The sequence below is a fragment of the Sabethes cyaneus genome, chromosome 3, assembly GCF_943734655.1.
Source record: "Sabethes cyaneus chromosome 3, idSabCyanKW18_F2, whole genome shotgun sequence".
In the NCBI taxonomy this organism is placed as follows: Eukaryota; Metazoa; Arthropoda; class Insecta; order Diptera; family Culicidae; genus Sabethes; species Sabethes cyaneus.
Window position 1 is genome coordinate 87,659,443 of NC_071355.1, and position 8,424 is coordinate 87,667,866.

Sequence of the window (8,424 nt, forward strand, 5' to 3'; positions counted from 1 at the left end):
CTTTAGATTCTGCTTTGTTCTTTCATGCTTCACGTGGATCGGTACTGTTCCTGATTGTTCTGCTGGCATCGGCTGGCATACATTGCTATTGTTCCTGTTGCAAAGTTCCATTGTTCCTGATATAAAGTGCTATTGTTCCCGCCACGAGGCATCATTGTTCCTGCTACAAAGTGCTATTATACTACGAATCACCATTGTTCATAATACAAAGTGACGCTTTCATCGATCTGGACAACAATAGGACTACAATACGACCATTATCTTGCTGTGGCGTCCCAAGCTGTGGGAATTAACGCTTTTCTACCTGATACAACAAATTCGGAGGATTTTTCGAAAGTTTCAACGAGCTGTAGTTCCAGTTTCATTGTGCTGTGGAAATTCTTGGCATTTCTGCATCCTGCTATTCGAACCGGTGAATCCGGTATTCATATTTGTTCCTGTTGGCTGAAATTTATACAAGGCATAATCAGCCTTGGCAAAGGTGAGCACCTTTCCAAGCATTTTTCTACCCTTTTGTGGGTCTACTTGTGGTCTTTCGTTCTACAGGTCGTTCGGCTGTTTCATATCCAGTTTAATTCATCGTGCCGCTCATCAACATGGCGGATCAACCACTAGAAAGGCAGCTGCGTTCCCGGAGATCTACGCTGCTAGCATCGCTGGGTCGGGCAGAGGCTTTTGATACTGATTTCAACGTTCAACGAGACCAAACGCAGGTAACATTAAGGTTACAATATCTTTCCGGAATATGGGATAACTTAGAGGCCGTGCAGGCTCAATTAGAGGACATTGAAGCCAGTCCAGAAGGTCAAGCGGAGCATGCAGCGGCACGTGCCGATTTTGAATCCCGTCTCTTCGCAATAAAAGCCAGTCTAATTTCGAAATTGCCTTCTGTTCCTGCTAGTCAGAGCCCTCAGCCCTCTCGGTCTTCCTCCACTCTCTCGGGCATCAAGTTGCCAACAATTTCTCTTCCGGAATTCGATGGTGATTATAAGCAGTGGCTTGCTTTTCACGACACTTTCCTAGCGTTGATACATTCCAACAGTGAAGTTCCGGATATTCAAAAGTTTCATTACCTGCGTGCAGCTGTAAAGGGAGAAGCTGCTAAATTGATCGAATCGATTGGAATTAGCTCTGCCAACTACGCTTTGGCCTGGCAGACATTAGAAGGGCGTTATTCCAACGATTATTTACTTAAAAAACGGCATCTGCAGGCACTCTTCGACATTCCGTGCATGAAAAAGGAGTCCGCTACAACGTTACATGGGTTAGTAGACGAGTTCGAGCGGTACGTTAAAATTCTTCATCAACTGGGCGAGCCAACCGGTTCGTGGGGTACCATCTTGGAGCATCTTCTGTGTACCCGCCTGCATGACAGCACTCTTCGAGAATGGGAAAACCATGCCTCGACTGTAGAGAATCCTGATTACACCTGCTTAATCGATTTCCTCCAAAGAAGGACCAGAGTTTTGGATTCAATATCAGTGAATCATAACCACGCTTCCAATCCTGCTTCTGTTACGCCAGCTAACACATCAAAGCGACCCTTTCACTCGCAATATCGTTTGTCTTCCTACTCTTCTACAGCAAATTCAGTAGGATCCAAGCCCACAGAAAGATGTGGTGTTTGCGGTCAACCGCACATGGCGATAAAATGCCCAAAGTTCAACCAGCTTACGTTTGGAGAACGTCAACAACTCGTTCAATCCAAGCGACTTTGTCATAATTGTTTGAAAACTGGCCACATGGTTCGCAATTGTTTATCCAACTCCAGTTGTCATAAATGCAATCGTCGTCATCATACTCTGCTGCATCCTACGCAAGGTGACGGATCACGAAGGACCATCGAAGCAACAGCTTCAAGTTCTACTCTATCGGAGAGTTCGCAACCTGATGAACCTACTACAGCAACCGCGTCGGCCCAGTCTTCAGTTCCAGCTACCGAAAATGTTCCAGAAGTGGAAGTCAGTTCCACTGTCCAGCATCCAAGAGAGAATGTTTTCCTGCTCACTGTGATCGTGAAGGTAATCGACGCCTTCGGACATACGCATCTGGCTCGCGCTCTGTTGGACAGCGCATCGCAGCCAAATCATATCACAGATCGAATGGCTCAAATTCTTCGCTTAAGAAGGGATCGTGTTAATGTTACCGTACAGGGAGCCGGTAAACTTTGTAAGCCGGTTCGAGAATCAGTTTTTGCACAAATCCATTCTAGACGGGATGATTTTTCTTGCGGTGTAAGTTTTCTAGTAATGGATAAGGTAACGGCAAATCTTCCTTCTCAGGATATTTCTACAACTGGATGGAAAATTCCCAAGGGATTGTTCCTGGCAGATCCATCGTTCAACAAGAGTCAACCAATCGATATGGTATTAGGAGCCAGACATTTCTATTCGTTCTTTCCCAGTTCTGCGCGTATTCAGTTGGACAAAAATCTACCGCTTTTAGTAGACAGCGTCTTCGGATGGACTATTGTTGGCTCTGCAAGTCCTGTTCTTTCTACACCAGTTTCTTCTTCGGCAGTCTGCAATACCGTATTAGTTTCGAATATCTCTCTGGAAGGCAACTACTCGGTTGAGGAGACGCAATGTGAAACCCTGTACCAGGCTACTGTTTCCCAAAATCCTGAAGGACGCTATTTTGTACGCTACCCCAAGAAGCCTGATTTCGAATCAATATTAGGTGAATCAAAACCTGCAGCTATGAGACGATTTGAATTACTTGAAAGACGGCTGCAGCGAAACCCACTACTTAAAGATGATTATCACCAGTTCATGCGAGAGTATCTCTCCCTTGGCCATATGCAGTTGATCAAAGAGGACGAAGAACACAACTCTCGAGCTAATTATTTACCTCACCACCCCGTAATTAAGGAAGCAAGTTCGACAACCAAGGTTCGAGTCGTTTTCGACGGCTCTGCAAAAACTTCTACCGGTTTCTCGCTTAATGAAACTCTTTGCGTAGGCCCCGTGGTGCAGGACGATCTTCTCAGTATCATCTTACGGTTTCGCACATTCCCAGTTGCTCTAGTCGGAGATATTGCTAAAATATACAGACAAGTACTCGTTCATCCGGAAGATACCCCGTTGCAGCGCATTTTATGGCGCTTTTCACCAGAACCACCTGTACAAACCTACGAATTGCTAACTGTAATTTATGGTTTAGCTCCTTCAACATTTCTTGCGACCCGTACTCTCCAGCAGCTAGCGACAGACGAAGGCGAACCATATCCGGCCGATGCACAGGCTCTTAAGAAATGTTTTTATGTCGACGGTTTCATTGGTGGGGCACAAACAGTCGAAGAAGCCACCCAGTTTCAGAAAGGTGAAACCGTCTCAAAACAGTTCTCGATTCACCTGATGAGCCCGTTTTTCGACCCAGAGAGAGTGTTGAGAGTAGGAGGCCATCTTAATTTGTCCCAGTTACCCTATCAAGCAAAGCATCCGGCTTTAATTCCCGCTAACCACCCGTTTACCCGGATGATAGCTGAACATTACCACCGTAAATTGCTTCATGGCGGCGGGCGCTTGCTGTTAAGTACAATTCGAGAGGAATTTTGGCCGCTAACAGGCCACAAACTAGTTCAAAGCATCGTCAGAAATTGTTTTCGTTGCACACGCCTCAATCCAGTACCTACCCAGCAACAAATCGGTCAATTACCAGCTCCGAGAATAATCCCAAGTCGTCCATTCAGTATCATCGGTATTGACTACGCTGGCCCACTGTATCTTCGTCCGATTCATAAGCGTGCAGCACCTGCCAAATCTTATCTGTGCGTCTTTCTGGGCTCCTCACCCAAAGCAGTGCACCTAGAATTGGTGAATGACCTCTCCACCCAAGCATTCCAGTGTTGCCTCCGAAGGTTCCTCGCCCGGCGTGGCTGTCCTGCGCATATCCATTCTGATAATGGTAAAAATTTCGAACCGTCACTGCTACCCATGAGAGAAGATCCGAACGACTTAGCCGCACTCACACCTGGACACTTTCTGATCGGATCATCCCTGCAAGCCCTGCCCGACCCAGAACTGAACAACATACCTGTGAACCGACTCGACCACTATCAGCAGCTGCAGTTGCATGTGCAGCAATTTTGGATCCATTGGCGAAAGGAGTATCTACAAGAACTACAGAAAGACACCAGAGGATGGAAACGAAATGATGAAATAGTTCCCGGCAGAATGGTCATCATTGTCGACGAACTGCAACCACCGATTCGCTGGCCGTTAGGGCGAATACAAGCTGTTAAGCCCGGAAAAGATCAGCTGGCACGAGTTGTTTCAGTCCGCACTACTCGTGGAATCATCACTCGTCCGATTGCAAAAAGTTTCCTGTTGCCGTGTTCTCCAGTACCAGCCAGCACTTCACCAATGGCCAACAACCCACAACCGGCCCAACGCAGTTCGGATATGTCGTCAGAATGAACTAACGTGAGAAGAAATAGTGTTAGAATTATAAAAACAAACCTGTATTACTAGTTAGTTAAAAGTTATGTTTCTTATTTACATTTTTTGTTGAACACGATTGTTCAAGGCGGCGGGTATGTTGAGACTTAGAAGTAAAATCGACCGCACTGGCGTTAGAATTGCATCCTGTAGCAGATTGGTGCTAACGGGCGTACATTTAGACCAGTTTTGCAGCCCTTCTGGCAACCCGTCAGCCGCATAATAATTTCGGTAGCGATCGGACAATAGTCAGTCCAGATCGAACCAGTAGCAAGAGTGAACGCAAAACTTGCGTCTTCGTTATCCTGCAATCAAATATACTTACCACTCTGCAATACTTACCTGTGTAGTTAGTTATTAGTTGAACCCGTTTAGCCTGAAATAAATCTCTAAGTTATAGTGCCTAATACGGTGACTTAAGTGATATTCTGTAACAGTGAAATTTCCGATCCACTACCATCCTCTTTGGTGGTTATTATCCAGCAGCCGCCGGCTGTCGTCGTTCCCGCCTGCTGCCGGCTATCGTCGTCTGCTTTTTTCCTTCAAAATACACAACGTAGGGCAAGCGCCAACAATATTTTAAAGTCATTTGCACTTGTAGCCTTCTTTATTATACGTAAAAAATTTGAGAACATGGGTGACTAACTATTTCGATGTGCAATTGAAAAATGAATTAATGTTTCTAATACTTCACGATCAATACGGTATACGGTTGCTTAAATTAAAACACGTTCCATCCAACATTTTGCTTGCATGATGCTCTTGAATATCTGCCTTTGATGTCTTCTTTTAAAAAATAGTTTTATTCGAATAGATGCTTGTGCTACTGCTTGAAAATCTTAAGTTGAAGTCACTGTTCCAAGATGATACCTTTTTATCATAAATTTACCCGTCTCAACACTACGTAGAAAACCATAAAAAGTAATCTTAGATTGCTACAAAACGGTCTTAGAAGATAATTAACACTTTAAAAGCTTACCAGAAATCAGACGAAAAATATCGCGGGCGGATAACAATGTTGCTCATGCTGCTTATTGAACAATCATGTCCGAGCATTTTAAAAAAATCTTTTTTGTTTTACTACTTGTAGGAAAGCGATATAACGACATTTCTTTGAGACATCTTGATACCGTTTTGACGAAAAAATTTCCGCTTGCAATTTGGAATGTTGCACTTCATTGTATTCATGAAAATACATACTAGAAATAATGTTCTAAGCATAAACATAAAAACTGTGAGAAAAAAAATAGACAAATCTTGCGTATCCAACGATTTTTTTAAAAAATTAACTAATTTTCCATACAAAATGCTCGAAATCTCAGAACTAGTGTATAGATGTCTTAGTGCAAAGTGTATATGACAGCTCGCATTGTCATATACCTGGTATATATCAATTTACTTTGCTCACTGATAACAGTATGATTCTATGTCGGGTCGGAGTCTTTAGCGCTCTTATTCCTTGGATTAAAAAGAAAAACATGTTGTGACAACAACACGATAAAATTCCCTGTATAGTCATATTTTCACCAGCGATGGCGGAAGTTGTTTAGTACTTCTAAATAAAAACAAAAATAGGTATTTGTAATTTGTTTGTAGAAGAATTATACCATAATAAATCAACATAATGGTCGCGTTCTGCTAGACAATTAATAAATGAAATGAAAAATCTTTTTTTTTTTAAATAGAATTGCTAATCTATACCTATAAAAAAGGATTTCTGTCTGTCTGGCTGTCTGTTTGTCTGTCCCTATGTTCCTTTTAGAATCGAAAACTACTGAACCTACTGAACTACGGGTTTTTGGGGCTACGGAAGGTTCTCTCGATGGCAAAAAACCCCTCCCCCAACTAAGAGGGGGGCTCCCACACAAATCTATGCTTTTAAAAATGGATTTCTGTCTGCTCTATGTTCCATATAGAATCGAAAACTATTGAACCGCTCGGAGTGAAAATTTGCATATAGGGGTTTATGGTGCCAGGGAAGGTTCTTATGATGGTTAGAGATCCCTCCCCCCATTAAGAGGGGGCTCCCATACAAATCTATACCTATAAAAATGGATTTCTGTCTGTCTGCCCAAATGTTCCTTATAGAATCGAAAACTACTGAACCGGTCGGCGTGAAAATTTGCATATAGGGGTTTTTAGGACCAGGAAAGGTTCTTATGATGGTTAGAGACCCCTCCTCCCACTATCAGGTATCAGCATCTTTGGCTCGAGCAGCACGTTCCTCACAATCATGTGGAAGATTTGTGCCTTGCCCATCTTGCCCGTGTCATCATTTACCTGATGAGGACGGGAAGGAAAACAGGAGGAATAGGAAGGGGTGGATGAGGAATTTGGACAAACACAAACATATATATACCGAGAGATTTTTGTACCCCCGAGGGGATACTGCAATCCTTGGTAGTTAACTTATCAAAAGTACACCCCCTGGGGGGTATACTCATGATAAATAAGAGCTTATAGCTCAATACCGCTTTCGGTAAGGAACATCAAAATGTCTCGTAATTTTAGTTTCCTAAAATCCGATTCATTTAAGACGTAGGATCCAAAGATCCTATGACGCAATTGTGCTACTGCAGGACAGTTGCAAATTACGTGATATGGTGTACCGTAGTCGGATTCACATAAATTACAATGAAACGATGCAGCTCGCTGAATCGTAGCCATATGATAATTTAGTCTGCAGTGACCAGTCAGTGATCTGACAAGAATAGTGCAACTTACCTTTGAGTGTTGCAAAAGAAATTTCGCAACCTTCTCACAAGGCTTAACAATGAAACTTTTCGTTTGACGACAAGTTTCAAGATTTTCCCAATAACGTACATGTTCAGATGAAAACCAAGATCGAATCTTTTGTTTTATCCAACATGCCGCAATTGGTAAAGCAGGTTCCGGTCCGAAAACCGACTTTTCTGCTCCAGATCTTGCTAGTTCATCAGCCCATTCATTTCCGGTTATACCAGAATGGCCAGGAACCCAAACCAGATAAACGGCATTTAGAATGCTTAGTTCTTCTAATTGGGTGTGGCAGGCGATGACAGTTTTAGATTTAGAATTAGCCGCACAAAGGGCTTTTATAGCGGCTTGACTGTCAGAACAGAAGTAGATAATCTTGCCTATCAGTTCTTTCTGAAGTGCAAACTGAGCTCCGCACATAATTGCAAAGATTTCAGCTTGAAAAACGGTGCAGTAACTACCCAACGAATAGGATTCCTCCAATTCCAGCTCACGGCAGTAAACACCAGCACCCGCGCGACCTTCGTACAAGGAAACATCGGAATAACAGACCACATAGTCGGAAATTTTCCTTTCCATGTAGCCTGACATCCAATCCTCTCTAGGAGGAAAGTCACTTGAGAAAGTCCTATACGGGAAAGTACGCATGAGCGTTACATCGCTAGGAGCAAGGGCAAACTTGTCCTCAGCAACAATTTGCGACCACAATCGAGTATGACCAGTGGAACCGTCCACAGACTGCCAAAGGCCAATCGCGTGTAGTCGATAAGCACATATTAGTGCCTCTTGCTTCAGGTGGAAGTGTAGAGGTTTAATATTGAAAATAGCTTCTAGGGCGGCAGTAGGAGTTGTAGTAAATGCACCAGACATTGCCATTAAACACATCCTTTGAAGATGGTTTAGCTTTGTCTGGACAGTCACAACTTCCCCTCTCTGCCACCATACAAGACAACCATACGCCAGTATTGGTCTGATAACGACCGTGTATAACCAGTGTATGTATTTGGGTTTAAGCCCCCAAGAGTTGCCAATTGCTCGTCTACATTGCCCAAAGGCCATGCACGCTTTTTTAATTCGGAAATCAATATTTGTGGACCAGTCAAGCTTGGAGTTGAGAATCAACCCCACGTACTTCACTTCGTTCACAACATCAACATCCGAATCGTAAAAGCGCAGAGCGCGAGCTCCATTGGTATTTCTGCGTCTTGAAAATAAGACGATAGATGTTTTGCTCGGATTTACCGAAAGT